The following is a 15,638-nucleotide window of genomic DNA, read 5'->3' as shown; positions in this document are numbered from 1 at the left end:
TAGAAAATCAAATAAACAAGTGCCCCTCATTTGATAAAATCATTGCGGCCGGTGACTTTAACTGCACATTCGAGCCACTAAGCAGTGAAGATCTCCTAGGGATAATTGAAGAGGATAGCAAATGGTCAGTGCCCCCCCCTAGTCTTACCACCGGTTAAAAGATGGTCTGAGATTGTAATACAAGTTAATACTATAATACTAGAATATGGCATAAGAGACACAAATGGCAGAACCCTATCCAACATCAGGGGGAAAAATACTTACAATAAACTTGCTTGCCCTTCCAGCATTGATTATATCTTGGTCGACTTACGCCTCTGGCCCGATGTCATGAACATGGAATTGGGCCTAACTATTGACAGTAACCACAACCATCTAATATTAAACTGAAAAAATCAATGGGCCCCTCCCAACAAAAATTCTAATACCATTGGGAATTACCTCGTATCCACAAAGGAGTTAATTCTATCTAATTGTGGTAGGCGTCTAAGATGGCCCAAGGTCGCAGGAGAGGACCAAAAACAAAAGAACATCTCCTCAATATTAGTGTCAAAAACAGCCGAACTCAAGGCAGCTTGAGATAATGTCGGGGGGGGGGGGGGAATATCCACATAATACGCCACGAGACAATTGCTCCGATTGGTGCACACTTCCTTGAAAGACGACGCAGTGACCCCACTAGGAGCCGAACAAAAAGCTCCAATTCATGGTACACTGAGTCTTGCAGGGAGAAAAGGAGCAAGTACTAATATCTGCGGAAAAGGTGAAAAAACACACAATAGTAAAAATAGCGAGGATGGAGTACAACATATCAGTAAAGCAAGCAAAACGTGATTGGGAAGAGGTACATTAGGAGGACATGAAAGTTTACTGTTTCAAGAGGGATTACGCCTCCTTTTGGGCTCTAATCAAGATGAGAAATAGGAGGGACAACATCCCAATCACGAACCATATTGGTGATGAGGCCTGGTGGGATGACTTTTCCCAACTGGACACGGAAGAACTAGAGGCCCTACCTACCTCTCAGTTGAAGAGAATTCAGGTTCCACTTACAATTGAAGATACCAATCTCTTCCAAATGAAAGAGATTGCGAATACAATTAAGTGAACTATTCCTGCAAAGGCAGCAGCCCCAGATGGTATACTGGATGACTTGCTGTAATTAGAACTACAGAAGTGGGCCCAATATATCCTGCTTTTAATCAACAATATAATGAAAGGAGCAGAAGTCGCTATATCTAGGAAAGGAGCAGAGGTCATAACTAAATATAAAAAGGGAGACGGCGAGGACACTAACAACTACAGGGCTATCACCCTAATAGATACCATGCAGAAAGTGGTTGGCAAAGCCCTTGTAAATAGGATTCAAAATTGGATGGAGGAGGAAGATGATCTTTCCACCTATCAAACAGGTTTTAGTAAAGGTACCAGTACAGGACTGTTTACATTACTTTTTTATATTGGAAAGTAGTCATAATTGTCATGGGAAGTCTTTACTTGCGTTCATTGAGCTTAAAACCAATTATGATTTAGTGCTGCGAGAGAAGCTATGGTCAGTGCTCCAGGAAATTGGCTTACCCTCATACCTTTTAAATATTTTAATACGCCTCCATGATGAAACCTATGCCCGAGTTAGATGGGGGCTCATGGGAAAAGTAAAGACAAGATACAGTTCAACAGGCGGTTTGCCAGGGCTGTGTGATGGCTCCTACCCTCTTTTCACTTTATGTAAATGGAGTGGTTAGTTTTTTTAGCCAATTTCAAAAATAAAATTGCTCCAATTTTTGAAGGGGAAAAAACCATACCCTACTGTTGGCCGACGACACTATTTTAATATCGAAAACCCCAATGGGCCTCCGGGAACTCCACACCCACTTTCAATTTTTCCTGTACACAAAGGGGCCTAATGATAAACATCACAAAGACTACGTTTATGGCTTTCAATGTGGGCAAACATTTTAATAACACTCTCACTAACAATGGTTTACCCCTTAGAGAGAGTCCATTCCTTTGATTATCTGGGTATTAGGTTATCAAATAAAATGCAATGGGGGACTCACATGAACAAAATGTTACTGAACCATAAGAGGGTGGTGAATGCCATTGGTAGGGACCAAAGGTTAACGTCAAGTAGACTGGTAGCTCCTTCACTAGTAGTCTATAAAGGTAAAGCTGTGAGGTCAAGAATTTATGGCGCTGAACTTTGGGGCTTCGAAAAAACTAATGAGATTGGACGATCAAAGAGTAAATTCTTTAGAGATCTGGTATCCGTCCCTACCAATACACCACTCAAGCCCATACTCTCAGACATGGGCAGACACACTTTTAGCGAGGTGGATATACTTTGCCCTATTCTATACTTGATAAGACTAAGACGCACCCCAGAACTCCATAGCTATGCGACGGTCCTTTCTGAGCTAATTACCCTTGATAACAACAAAGGTGTTAAGTGGCTTAAAGATCTAAAGGGATTACTGACCAAGCTGGGCTTAGCCAAAGCTTGGGCCAAGCAGGTCACTCCGACTAAGAGAGAGTTAAAAAAGAATTACTGGAACTGGGTAAATCACCAGGTCTTACATAAACCAATGCTTGTCTGACTATTTGAAGAGTTCATCCAGCATAAATCAGTTTGATCCCTGGAACGTTATCTAGATTTTATCAGGAAACACAGAGACAGGGCACTATATATGCAGTTTACATTAGGGTCAGTAAGGCTAAATACCAAACTGGCAAAATGGGACCCAACAACATCCAACCTATATAACTGCCCCTGCTGTGATGCACAACAAGAAACTGTAGACCATGTAGTCTTTGCTTGCCCAGCCTACAAGCAAGCAAGGGCCAAATGGATCAAGCCTATATGTATTATATTTGGGCACTAGAAACCTCCTTGATGCTCTACGAATCATGAGAAGTGACTCAAGTAGGTCCTCGCTAGTATGTGGTGTTACAAAGTACCTGTGGTGTGCGTGGATTATCCGTATAAGGGCACAATTAAGGAGTAATGTGCAAATAAATACCATCTAATCTGTGGATCTGAGAGATAATTTACACATAGGAATTATTTGCAAAGTACTGAAGATTAACTGTTTTGTATGGGACATGTGTTTTAGCTAATCTGTAATTTTAAACCTAATGAGCAAATGCCAATTAAGATATTAAGCGTAAATTTAGAGTGGACGGTATAGCCAGGTTTTAAAAACTTGTTTTTACTATATGAAATATTCATTTTATATACTTTTATGTGACTGTGAAATGCTTTTATGATAATTGCTATCGAATAAAGCTTATGCAAAATGAATGGGGAGCATGGAAGAGTTCCTGACTAAGTGGCTCACCGGCTGGCTACTTCCATAGTTGTTGTCCTATTATTTTGTTGTAGAAAGGGCACACAGGGCCATGATGCAGAAGTCGCCCGGGGAAGCCAGACCAAGTCCTTTCATTGCAAAGATTTTGAATAAGCACAACAGCGGAGACATGATTTGAAATCAATCCAGACAAAGAACACCTGATGTTCAAAAACACTTGCATCCTCAAATGTCATGAGTACACAAGACTAGTCCAGCAGAAGCAACAGTATTTTATGGCAGACAAGGCCCAACTAGGTGAGCAGAAACTTCCCTATGCATTGCTGTATCTAGCCAAGCTGAGGGTGGTGTACCAATCCCGTATGCTATTCTTTGAGGCACCAGAAGTATACGTACACATGACAGGATTGCCCCGTACTTTGTAGTACAATGGCATTTTAAACAAGCATTTGCAATTCAATAGGTCTGGCATTTACGCAAGTTTAAGCAATTGACATTGCAAATAACTGGCTTTCATTTATGTTTTCTTTTTTAAAACATAAATAAAATGCATTGTCATTTACAATGCCACTAGCTTAAACTCGTGTAAATGTGAGACCTATTGCATTGCAAATGCTTTGACTGGTATGGCTCCCACGGTTTCCCGCTGTGTGCCAAGCATACGTTGTATAAATTGATGTGAATACTGTAAGTGCTGGACTGGCTCACTCTGGAAGAGAACTGGGCCTTGTCATGAGAAATGAGGCTTTAGACTGGAGGAGAGCGGTCCACGGGACACCCGAGGGGGTGCTGACCTCACTGATGAAGGCCGCCTGCGTGTACGTGTGTCGGCTGAAGGTGTCAGCTCAACACAGCTGGACACTCTGTGGCAAAAAAGCTGATAAGTCAACAAAAGAGTGATTTCGAAAGAAAGGTAGCTCTGAAAATGCATTTTCATTTTGGAGGCGGCCTGACAGGAGTCATTAATGAACTTGGTGCGTGCAGGAATCGCTTAGGAGCAACTGCTAGAAAGAGCAGGGGGATTTTCCGCTCTGCAACGAAAATGCAATTGCATCTGCCCAATGATCCTGTAGACAACTAGTAAGGGCCAGTCTCCAACGCCGTCCTCTCCAAGCTGCCTCGTCAAACCCGCAGCTCTCACCTAATTAATGCAGCACTTGGACCCAGTGTCTCGCCGCTATGCTTTTCCTTGGCTTGTCGTAGGTCTCTATTGCATAGCTCGTCTTCAGGGCCGGACGTCGAGCTGTAACTCATAATCGGGTATAGGCTTGGTAGGCTTCTTCCTCAGCTGCTCATCAAGGGCTATGCCACGTACCCTCTTCTACTACGTTTGCTTTCCCTGGTTCCGGAAAGGACTCCGCACTGTAGTCTCAGAGTTGAGCTCCACGATTGAAAACCAAGGGAAAGGGAAAGAGCAGTGCACGCTGGAGGCAAGCCGTGACCGTGCACATCGGCGTGGCCTGCAACTCGTGCCCAGTGGCAAGGCGTAGAACTCGGTGAAGAAGGAGAGATCGGTTGTCGGTGTCCAAGATGACCAGTGGGTCTTTTTGTGAGTACATGCTGGCCCAGCCGAGGACCCAGAGGAGCCACAGCACATGCATCATTCTACCAGTAACAGTGCTGCAGGGACGGAAGAAGACCAGCCATAGAGAAGGAGGAGGGAGGGAAAGAAAAAGCACGCAATGTTTGTTGGTGAGGGAGAGGGGGGGTGGGTGGGGGTGGAGGGTGTGTGTGAGTGTGTGTGTATGTGTGTGTGTGCGTGTTTGAGTATGGGCACGCACATTCTACCATCAATGAGGGTCATTTGGACTGGTGCTAGGTGCCCACTAGAATAGTGGACAGCATATGCCAAGCCAACGTCTCACAGCAGCTACAGGAGTGCTGTGTGTTTTCTGATTGGAGCAGCTGTAGCAGCACTGTGCTCTAGCAATGGCTGTGAGGGCACTGTCCTTTACGGGATGGGGCAGCTGTGAGGGCGCTGTGCTCTAACAATGGCTGTGAGGGCACTGTCCTTTACGGGATGGGGCAGCTGTGAGGGCACTGTGCTCTAACAATGGCTGTGAGGGTACTGTGCTCTAACAATGGCTGTGAGGGCACTGTCCTTTACGGGATGGGGCAGCTGTGAGGGTGCCATTCCTCCCATCCCGTGAAGTAACAGTAGATGCTGTAGCACCCAGGATAATGTGCTGCATGGCCAAATAATTATAAGGTCCCAAAGGCACGACATATTGGCTATGCCAATGCTTTTTCACGGAGTGTTGGCGTGACGGGCAACACACAAAGATAAGAACAGAAAGAAGCATTTGACAAAGCCAACACAAGTGGTTTGCCTGTGATACCTAATGTAACAATACCATTATTTCATGCATTGCAAGTTATGAAGTAGAAGATGGCAGTCACTTCACATTTGATATAATTGTTTTCAACAGCAAAATGTAAAAAAATGAATATGCAGTGACCCTGATAGTGTGGAGCGCTTTTGTAGGCCTGAGCATGAAATTCTACTTCGCTCATTGATTTTGTGGAGTTTTTCCCACTCCACGCTCCGCGTAGCACGCGGATTTCTGAAAAACTCCGCAGAGCAGAGTTTTTACTTACTTGCGCCCACCAACATTAAGTTTGCAAGCGGGGAGAATTTTACCCCAGACCACCTCCCGGCGATATCTTTCAATGCTGGCAGTGTGGATGGTCGCTACCGCTTGCGTTGAGAAACCTTCCATTCGCGCTGAGGAAGCTGCTGCTCTAGTAGCACATCAACTCGAGCAGCAGAAAGAAGCTGCACCCTCTTGCGCTGTGCGTGCACCTTTTGCACTGATTTTACAGCACGGGTCAAACTCCAAGTTCTAAAAATCAGTGTGAATGGTGCAACGTAACGCACTCTGCTGCTTGCCAAAGTCCGCGCAGCACAGCAGAGTTTTTCAGTCATGCGGAACTCCACGAACTCCGCCAAGGCCTACTCATTAGCAGTTGCTAACAGACAGCTGCAGCTGTCTGTAGCCAAACACTATCAATAGTGCACTGCTTGACCTGCTGCTTTTGCTCAGTTGGTGGCTCTGGGGACTCACACATTTAACTGCAGAGATCTGTGTTTGACTTCAGGGTCACGGGTTCAAAGGCTGGTAAGTTGACTCAGCCTTTCATCTTTCTGTGGTTAATAAAAGGAGCACTATTGAGTTAGAGAACAATGAACATCTGTTTTTCAGTACCAATGTACTTTTCAGGGTGAAAATGTGCTTTACAATTCCTACTGCTCCAACTGGGGAAAGTAGGGAATGTGACCTGAGCTCACCATGTAAATCACCAGTCCCCCCAGCAATACTGTAATAAGAGAGGAGTATTTTGAAAGATACATGGTTATTATGAAAGATGTGCTGGAGACTCACCCACAGTAACCTGAGTCCTACTTCATGTTAGGATTATATTTAAATGTACAGATTGTGTCCACCTTAGAAGAGTGAGAGGCTGGGTAGCTCCTATGTGAATTCAAAAGTGCAATCTACAGTTTATTTACATTATTCTGCAGTAAACTGAGCCTTTGAGTAACCGTAACTGGACTGGGATGTGTAACCTGGAGATCACAAGCAGACCTGTGCAGCTGGCTCAGTCACCTTTAACTATACTTTAGGGATTAGAGCCTGCAGCTTGTAGGTTGCAGTGTATTATGTAGTAGGCACAGTAACAAGTTCAACAACCTTAATGTAATGAGGACATGAACTCACAGGAAGAGTAAACTTGACTCTGTGCATCAAGCAAATCAAGCCCTTATGTGTCTGATTACGTGCCAGGCATGAATGTGGCATCCCCAGCAGGAGGACTGGCCTAGTTAGTGAGATTCAGGGGGGGCTCAAATTTCCCAATTAAAAAAGCAGTCAGCTGCAGGGTGGACAGGTAAGATGATCAAGGCCCAGATCAGTTGACTGGGGGTGAGTGCTTGCAACGTTCAACACTCGGTCCATCATCCCCTTTGGTTTTGCTTTGTTTCCTAAGTTGGCAGGGTGTGCCCAGACTTGGGTCCCTTGCTCACTTTGCCACTGGATTCAAACTAGGCTGGCTGATGATGGCTGATTATCCAGAAACCAGTTCCAGGATGTTTTTTTCAGGTACAGGGAAGACATGGCTTGGCAGTTTGGGCTGGACTGTTCCCATGAGGCACAGGGTCAGACTGATTTGCATATGGCCATGTCTGAACTGGGGTGGGAGAGTGGGCTAAAGAATGGTGATGGATTAAACCCAGATCAGCTGACTGGGGGTGAGTGTTTGATTCGCTCAAACGCTCCGTCCATCATCCCCTTTTGTATCGCAATTGTTAAAGTAGTCATTTAAATGCTAAACGTGTCCTAGATTCTTATTATAGAAGGCACAACATTATAGATTATTAAATCAAGCATAAGAGGTGGTTTTACAGCGCACAACTTGAAGTAGTTAGAATTGTGCCTATGTAGGATAATAAAGAAAAAGGAGGCTCCAAAATAAAAGATTTGTTTAGGATCACACAATTTGAAGAAGCAGGGAAGCAGGTATTGATTTAAGTTTATCTGGTTTCACATTTTGAAATTCAGTCTCCATTTGCATATCTCTGGCACTAATTCACATAAAAGGTTAATCTTTTGTCTTTTATTCTCGGGTCAAAACCAGAAAAACACATCGATAGCAGACCCGACACAGGGCCCTGAGCCCAAATGCCAAGTAATGAATGCAATAATTTGGGAGGGTGTCACACCCCCAAACAACCCCCTTGAAGCTATGCCCTGATCTCCAGGCAGCAACTTCAGAACACTTTCTGGACCTGAGGACGAACTGAAGAGGACTGGACCTGCTGTCTTTGACCTGAGAAGAGCCATGAAGGACTGGACTGCTCTTCTTGTACTCAGGAGAAAGAAGTAGTGGGTGCATAATCCCACTCTATGTTCATGGGATGGGGGAGTGCAACCTAGAATACACCCTCACACACTTTTAATCACTCATTCTTTTACGTCTAGTTACTGGTGAACGTGGGAGTGATGAGTAGGGGTGTGGAGTAAATCTGATGACGGAGCTTGTACGTGTGTCCACTAATTTTATCATATATATGGTTTTATTTGCTATTTATGGCATTGGGCATCGCTTTAAATGGGCAAGTACTCTGTCCGGTACTGAGTACCTGCACTTCTTCCATTTGAAAGGGTGAGTAAGTGCACTTCTCCGCAGTGCTGCCAGTGCACTTCTCAGGAGCAAGCAGAATAACAGATACTGTAAATAGCGAGCACCTTCACTTCTATAGTGCCATTTAATGCACTGGCGTAGAAGCATATTCGAGTATATTGGTCAGAATTACTGAGAGATGAAAATGGCCCTTAAAATGACTGCACAAAATAGGTTTATCAAAGTATAAATAACACACGTCCTGATACAGAGCTCTCTGTGCATGTGGGGCCCCTGCTCTATTGCCGGTGAGTCTCACAGACGTGGGAGGTAAGAAGTGTTATGGGTCCTTCTGGTTCTGCTGTTAATTCCTTCTCTGCTGTTCAGTGAGTGGGTTTTAATAGAGCGGTCCCTTTAAAAGTGTACTTGAAAGCCCTATGCTGCTCTGGTGGCAGCTCTGAGCACTAAGAATTGGAATATGAGAAAGATGCAATAACATACAAAGTGGCTTGTTGGTCTAGGGGAATGATTCTTGCTTAGGGTGTGAGAGGTCCCGGGTTCAAAGCCTGGATGAGCCCATTTTACTTCTTATTTATCTCATATTCAAATTTTTTAATTTTTATTTAATGCGTTTGAAATAAGGAAAAAGGATTTTTTTTCATCTTTCTGAAGTGTTTTTCAGTGCCCCTATTTTAAACAAAAAAATCTTAAAATCAAAAGATAGCTCGTCTGGGATTTGACCCAGGACCTCTCACACCCAAAGCAAGATCATACCCCTAGACCAACATGCCACTGGGAAGTTCATTTACCAATAGGGTTTAGATGTCTGTACACGTAGAGCTCGTGCTCTATATTTTCGCACCAGTTATGCACATTGCACTGGAAGTGGCAAAAATTAGATCTTGTTGAGGGAAGATGGTTTAAGGCACAAACAGTGACTTCTTTTAGAAAATGTTCACGTCCTTTTATTTCAAACGATTTACAACAAGAAGACATTAATTTTAAAAAAAAATGGATTACACTCATTTCCCTTGCACGAGGTTGTTTCAAATTTGTGAATAGAATATAGTAAGTTTGTTACATTTATAAGATGCAAAACAGAAGTATCTGATAATGAGCAGAGATGTCAACGAGCGGAAGCCCGAGTGGGATCCGGCTGCACACCGACTGCACTTCCGATTATCACTCGTTGAAACCGGTGCACAGTGACAGACAGACAGGAAGTGGCGCTACGGAGACAACATTGAATATCGAAAAGGAGAGCAATTAGCGAATTCCAAGCTTAAAGAGCTTGCAAAGATTATTGCTACTAGGAGCGTTGGCCTTTAAAAACAAAAATAGAAATCATAGATGTAAAAAAAAGTAAAATAAACAAACCGCCTGAACAGGGACTTGAATCCTGGTCCTTCAGATTCAAAGCCTGATGCTCTACCAACTGAGCAATCCAGGCTCATTTGAAAATTGGCAGGCTTGTGTTTATATATGGAAAAAAAAATGGCGTCCCCACACTGCTGTTTTCTTTGTTTCATAGTTTTCCTCTGTTTCCTGAGCCCTTCAGATCAATCCAGACAGGATCCATCAGAGAGTTTCACACTCTGAGTGTCTCCCCCGCACTGTGCTCACCACGCATTCTGCCTGCAGAATGAAGGAGCTGTTTGCATGCCATCACATTCACATAACATTAGTGGAAGAGCTCGAGTGCTCCTATGTGCGACTGCTTGTGAGTAGAGTGTGCACATGCATAAGTGTGACTGCTCGTGAGTGGAGTGTGCGACTGCTCGTGAGTGGAGTTTGCGCTTGAATTTGTGTAACTGCTTGTGAGTGGAGTGTGTGCGACTGCTCGTGAGTCGAGTGTGCATGTGTGTGACTGCTATTGAGTGGAGTTTGTGCTTGCATGTGTGTGACTGCTTGTTGGAAATGGCCCTGTTTGCAGGGTTATCCCCAAATATTTAGATTTTTCCTCCTATTATTTCCTGACCTGTGTGCATTGGTTTTAGGACTATGGGCACTTAACCACTCCAAATCAGTGATAAAGTATGCTCTCTGTGTAAACTGTGTTATGGATTGGTTTTTTCATGATTGGCTATTTGATTCATGTGTCAGTCCCTAGTAAAGTGCACTGCGAGTGCCAGGGCATATAAATCAAATGCTGTTGGTGGGCTGCAGCACTGGATTGTGCCACCCACGCAAACAGCCTGTAAAGTGTAACTCTGGCCTGCCATTGCGTAGCCTGTCCACAGCCTAGGGCTGCCATGTCGAATTGGCAAGTGCACACACTTGCAAGTCCCTAAACCTTCCCTTTTCTACATGTAAGTCGCCTCGAGGTAGGTCCAATGTACCCCCATGGGCAGGGTGCACTGTATGTGGAAGGTAGGACATGCGCTGGTGTGTGTGGCATGTCCTGATAGTGAATTTACTTTATTTTTATTTATTTTAAAAGTTTTATAGAGCGCGAACAAGATCCTTACGGATATCAGAGCTCTTTACATACAGAATGGGATAAAAAGGCAAGGAGTAATAATTAAACAAAACATTTTGTGCAAAGATGAGCAAATTGTTACAAAAAAAGAAACAAGGTAAGGTAGCAACGGTGCATAGGTGGTCAATATACATAGTCACAGGAGGAAGAGTACTGAGTTACGAGATTACATTAGTCAAAGTTCAGGTAACTTTAGCTAATAGGAGAGATTTTACTTCTTTTTTGAAGGATGCCAAGGATGAGATAAGTCTGATTTCTGGAGGGAGGGCATTCCAGATCCTGGGCGCCATCCCTGAGAAGGAGCATTTATAAGTTTTTTCTTGTGAAATCTCTGAGGTTTCAAAAGAAGATTGTCTGCACTTCTTGTCACTCTTGAGCCACCCGAGATTGTCAGTTTCTGAGCGAGGTAGCTGGGGGAGTTGTGGTGTATAACCTTGTGGGTCATGCAGGCGATTTTCAGATGTATTCTAGCTTCGTAAGGCAGCCAGTTCAAAGCTTTTAGATCAGGAGAAATGTGTGAAAGTTTTTTTGAGCCCGTGATTAGACTGTCTGCAGCATTAATAGAGGCTTTTATTGGTGCGGTTGTCGATATGGGGAGACCACAGAGGGCAACACTTCCATAATCCACTCGAGGGATGACTAGGGCTTGGACTGCAGTTCTGAAGTCATTGGGAGGAAGGAAAGTTTTCAATTTCCGCAATGTGTTGATTTTGAAATTAGCTCCCTTCGTTGCATTGCTGACGTGATGATGCATATTGAGATTGCAGTCAAGGGTTATGCCTAAAGATTTCGCTGAGTCCACAATAGTAGGTTGAACGTTGAGTGCAATGAGATGGTTAAGCCAGGACTGAGTGAGGGGGACTTTGGTGGGAGGCGCTATTAGGAGGAATTCCGTTTTTTGAAGGTTAAGTTTGAGGTGACTCTCTGCCAGCCAAGTCTGTATGTTCCTAAGCCTTGTGTTGAGTATTTTGATGTCATCAAGGGTGTGTATTTTAAGGAAGAGCTGGGTATTGTCTGCGTACATGTGAAATTGAACATTAGATGCTTGAAGTAGTGCGGTAAGTTGTTCCATGAGTATATTGAACAGAGATGGGGAGAGGGAGGATCCTTGAGGGACACCCAGTGTTACAGGAACTGGTGTGGACATAGTATTGTTAATCTTGAATTTTGCTGGGGACGCACTGAGGTAGTGCTTGATCCTTGTGTGCGCCACCCCATTGCTACAGCCTGGTCCTGCTGGATGGGAGATCGGGAGCGGAATGGCAGTGACCTGAAGAGCGACCAGGAGGCGCGCTACCGAGCGGAGGTACCCGTATACGATCCTTGGTGCTCCCCTGCGGTGGTCGCTGATTGCCTGGTCTGCTGGCTCTGCGTAAGGACAGGATGTCGAAATCCACTCAGCCTAATAGTATCACACAGTATACAACCCAGCGTCTGCCGTCGCAACGGATTACGGGGCAGAGAGGTCAAGAGGAGTGCGCGGATGTGCCGGCGGAGCCTTCCCGGGCGGAGTTGCTGAAGGCCATACAGGGCTCCCATTCTGCGCTGGAGCGGCAGATAGAGACTGTATCGCTTGATGTCAACCTTCTGCGAACGGATCTTCGCAAAGTGGCGGATAAGGTATCGGTGGCTTCCCTCCAGAAGACAGTCATGCAACTCACCTCTATGAAGCACGCATTGGAACGAAAAGCTGAGGACGCGGAGGGTAGGGCGCGCCGCAGCAACATTAGAGTCCTGGGTGTGCCGGAGCGATTGGAGGCGGGGAATGCCGAGCGCTTCCTGGAGGACTGGATTCAGACTCAACTGTGCCCGCATGGGCTATCAAATGTATTTGGCATCGAATGAGCGCATAGGGCCATGGTACCCCCCGCACCCGGGGGAGCCTCCGAGGGCATTGATTGCAAAGATCCTGAACTATATAGTCCGGGATTGCATTCTGAAGGCGGCGAGGTAGACAGAGTCTCTCACCATTGAGAACAGCCACATATGCATCTATCCTGATTACACCCAACAGGTGCAAGAGCAGCGAAAGTCCTACCTGGGAGTCAAGCAGAAGCTCTAGGAGATGAAGCTACAATATATGCTGTTATATCCTGTCAAGGTCAAGGTGATATCTCAGGGCCGGGCACATTTCTTCGAATAATCCCGCTGAGGTGTGGGAGTGGCAGGAGATACAGGGGTGACGACATGCCCACGGGAGAGTGAGGGGGGCCCGTGAGACCTGGGGGAACCATCCCCAGAGACGACGATGCGGAAGGCGGAGCCGTTGGGACCTTCCTTGGCAAGGGATGGTCCAGAGTCCTCGGGCGCATCCGCCCCTGGGGACGTGTTGGTTCCAGATACCCTGCAGGACATTGTGCCAGGTACAGACTCTACGGCTCCGGTGATCGCAGAGACTGGAATGTCTGAACTGCTGCAGGGGACGGCTCTGTCATAAGGTACTGTTGGAGTGAAGAGTGTTGTGCTCTGCTTTGGGGGCTTTAGTGCTGGGCCTTGAGTTTGTATGAGGTACCTGGGAGCCGTGTTGTTCGAGCTTGAATGACGGAGAGGAGCGTAGGACCTGTATCCCGTTGGAACGACCTAATGTGGCGGTGTCTGTCTTTATTTTGGCTGGGGAGGGCCCTGCTTTGGTGGGGTTGGGAGGGGAAATTGTTGCTGGCATCGAGAGTACTGTGTTTCTGTTATTTGAATGGCTGATCGGATGGGCTAGGTCCCCCGGCCTGGATGCTGGTTGGGCCCGTGGGTGGCGGAACACGCCGTTTGTAATATATGTCCAGGTTGGGCGTGATCTCCTGTCATGGAGTTTAAATTCTTAACTTGGAACGTGCGTGCATTGGGCACTTGCACTAAAAGATACAGGGTCCTTTCATTCCTCCGACGCCATGGCGTCTCCATTGCGTGCCTCCAGGAGACCCACTTGAAGGAAGAGGGTGCCCAGAAGCTGTCCTAAAAATGGCGGGCCAGATGTTTCATTCATCCTATTCTACCTATGCCAGGGGGGTCCTAATCTGGGTGGCACCTGGGGTTCCCTGTGCCGTGATTGTGTAACAATAATAAATGCATGGGGCTAGTGGCAGACTGTATGAAAGGAAGGGCTATTTGTATTTAAAGAATGTAAATCAAAAGAAGATTTCTGGTATCTACAGTCCAAAGACAATAGAAATAGAGGAAGGACTGACAACCTTAATCTATGACATAGATACCTTTGGCTAGGGAACTTTCAGCAGAGTATGTGGCTCACTGTGTATGTGCCGGGGCTTTGAGTGAGTTTTGACCAGGGTTCAAACCCCAGGTGGGGAAAATCATTTTTTTTTTTAATTTTCTTTCTAAATTCCACAAATGAAAGCTGTGCCTTTGTAAATGACCCCCTAGCAGTATCTGGGAGAAATATGGCCTCTTTACTCATCGTGCATGTCAGGCATTGATAATGGCATCCTGTGTGGCACGTGGATAGGGGGGACAGGTTTGCTATGAAAGAAATCACTTATTTAGTGGAATGAGAATTTAGGGATGATTGTGTAAGAATTAGAAATGCATGGGGCTAGTGGCAGACTGTATGAAAGGAAGGGCTATTTGTATTTAAAGAATGTAAATCGAGAGAAGATTGCTGGTATCTACAATCCAAAGACAATAGAAATAGAGGAAGGACTGACAACCTTATTCGGTGACATAAATACCTTGGGCTGGGGATTTTTCAGCAGAGTACGTGGCTCACTGTGTATGTGCAGGGGCTTTGAGTGAGTTTTGACCAGGGTTCAAACCCCAGGTGGGGAAAATCGTTTCTTTTTTTTTTTTTTATTTTATTTCTAAATTCCACAAATGAAAGCTGTGCCTTTGTAAATGACCCCCTAGCAGTATCTGGGAGAACTATGGCCTCCTTACTAATAGTGCATGTCAGGTATTGATAATGGCATCCTGTGTGGCACGTGGATAGGGGGGACAGGTTTGCTATGAAAGAAATCACTTATTTAGTGGAATGAGAATTTAGGGATGATTGTGTAAGAATTGGAAATGCATGGGGCTAGTGGCAGACTGTATGAAAGGAAGGGCTATTTGTATTTAAAGAATGTAAATCGAGAGAAGATTGCTGGTGTCTACAGTCCAAAGACAATAGAAATAGAGGAAGGACTGACGACCTTGTTCTATGACATACATACCTTTGGCTGGGGAATTTTTAGCAGAGTACGTGGCTCAGTGTGTATGTGCAGGGGCTTTGAGTGAGTTTTGACCAGGGTTCAAACCCCAGGTGGGGGAAATCATTTTTTTTTTTTTTTTTTAATTTTATTTCGAAATTCCACAAATGAAAGCTGTGCCTTTGTAAATGACCCCCTAGCAGTATCTGGGAGAAATATGGCCTCTTTACTCATCGTGCATGTCAGGCATTGATAATGGCATCCTGTGTGGCACGTGGATAGGGGGGACAGGTTTGCTATGAAAGAAATCACTTATTTAGTGGAATGAGAATTTAGGGATGATTGTGTAAGAATTAGAAATGCATGGGGCTAGTGGCAGACTGTATGAAAGGAAGGGCTATTTGTATTTAAAGGGCTATTTAGAATTTTATTTCTAAATTCCACAAATGAAAGCTGTGCCTTTGTAAATGACCCCCTAGCAGTATCTGGGAGAAATATGGCCTCTTTACTCATCGTGCATGTCAGGCATTGATAATGGCATCCTGTGTGGCACGTGGATAGGGGGGACAGGTTTGCTATGAAAGAAATCACTTATTT

General features: G+C 45.1%; 1 non-coding gene across 1 annotated transcript; it reads right to left on the bottom strand.

Annotated features, from left to right (window-relative positions):
• Positions 1–9,806: 9,806 nt before the first annotated feature.
• Positions 9,807–9,879, bottom strand: TRNAQ-UUG (transfer RNA glutamine (anticodon UUG)). Its single transcript has one exon. It is a non-coding gene; the product is annotated as a tRNA-Gln (tRNA).
• Between the last annotated feature and the right edge of the window lie 5,759 nt (positions 9,880–15,638).

The sequence above is a fragment of the Lissotriton vulgaris genome, chromosome 1_2, assembly GCF_964263255.1.
Source record: "Lissotriton vulgaris chromosome 1_2, aLisVul1.2, whole genome shotgun sequence".
NCBI lineage: Eukaryota > Metazoa > Chordata > Amphibia > Caudata > Salamandridae > Lissotriton > Lissotriton vulgaris.
The sequence above is the reverse complement of the archived record's forward strand: the minus strand, read 5'-3'. Positions and strand labels throughout refer to the sequence as shown.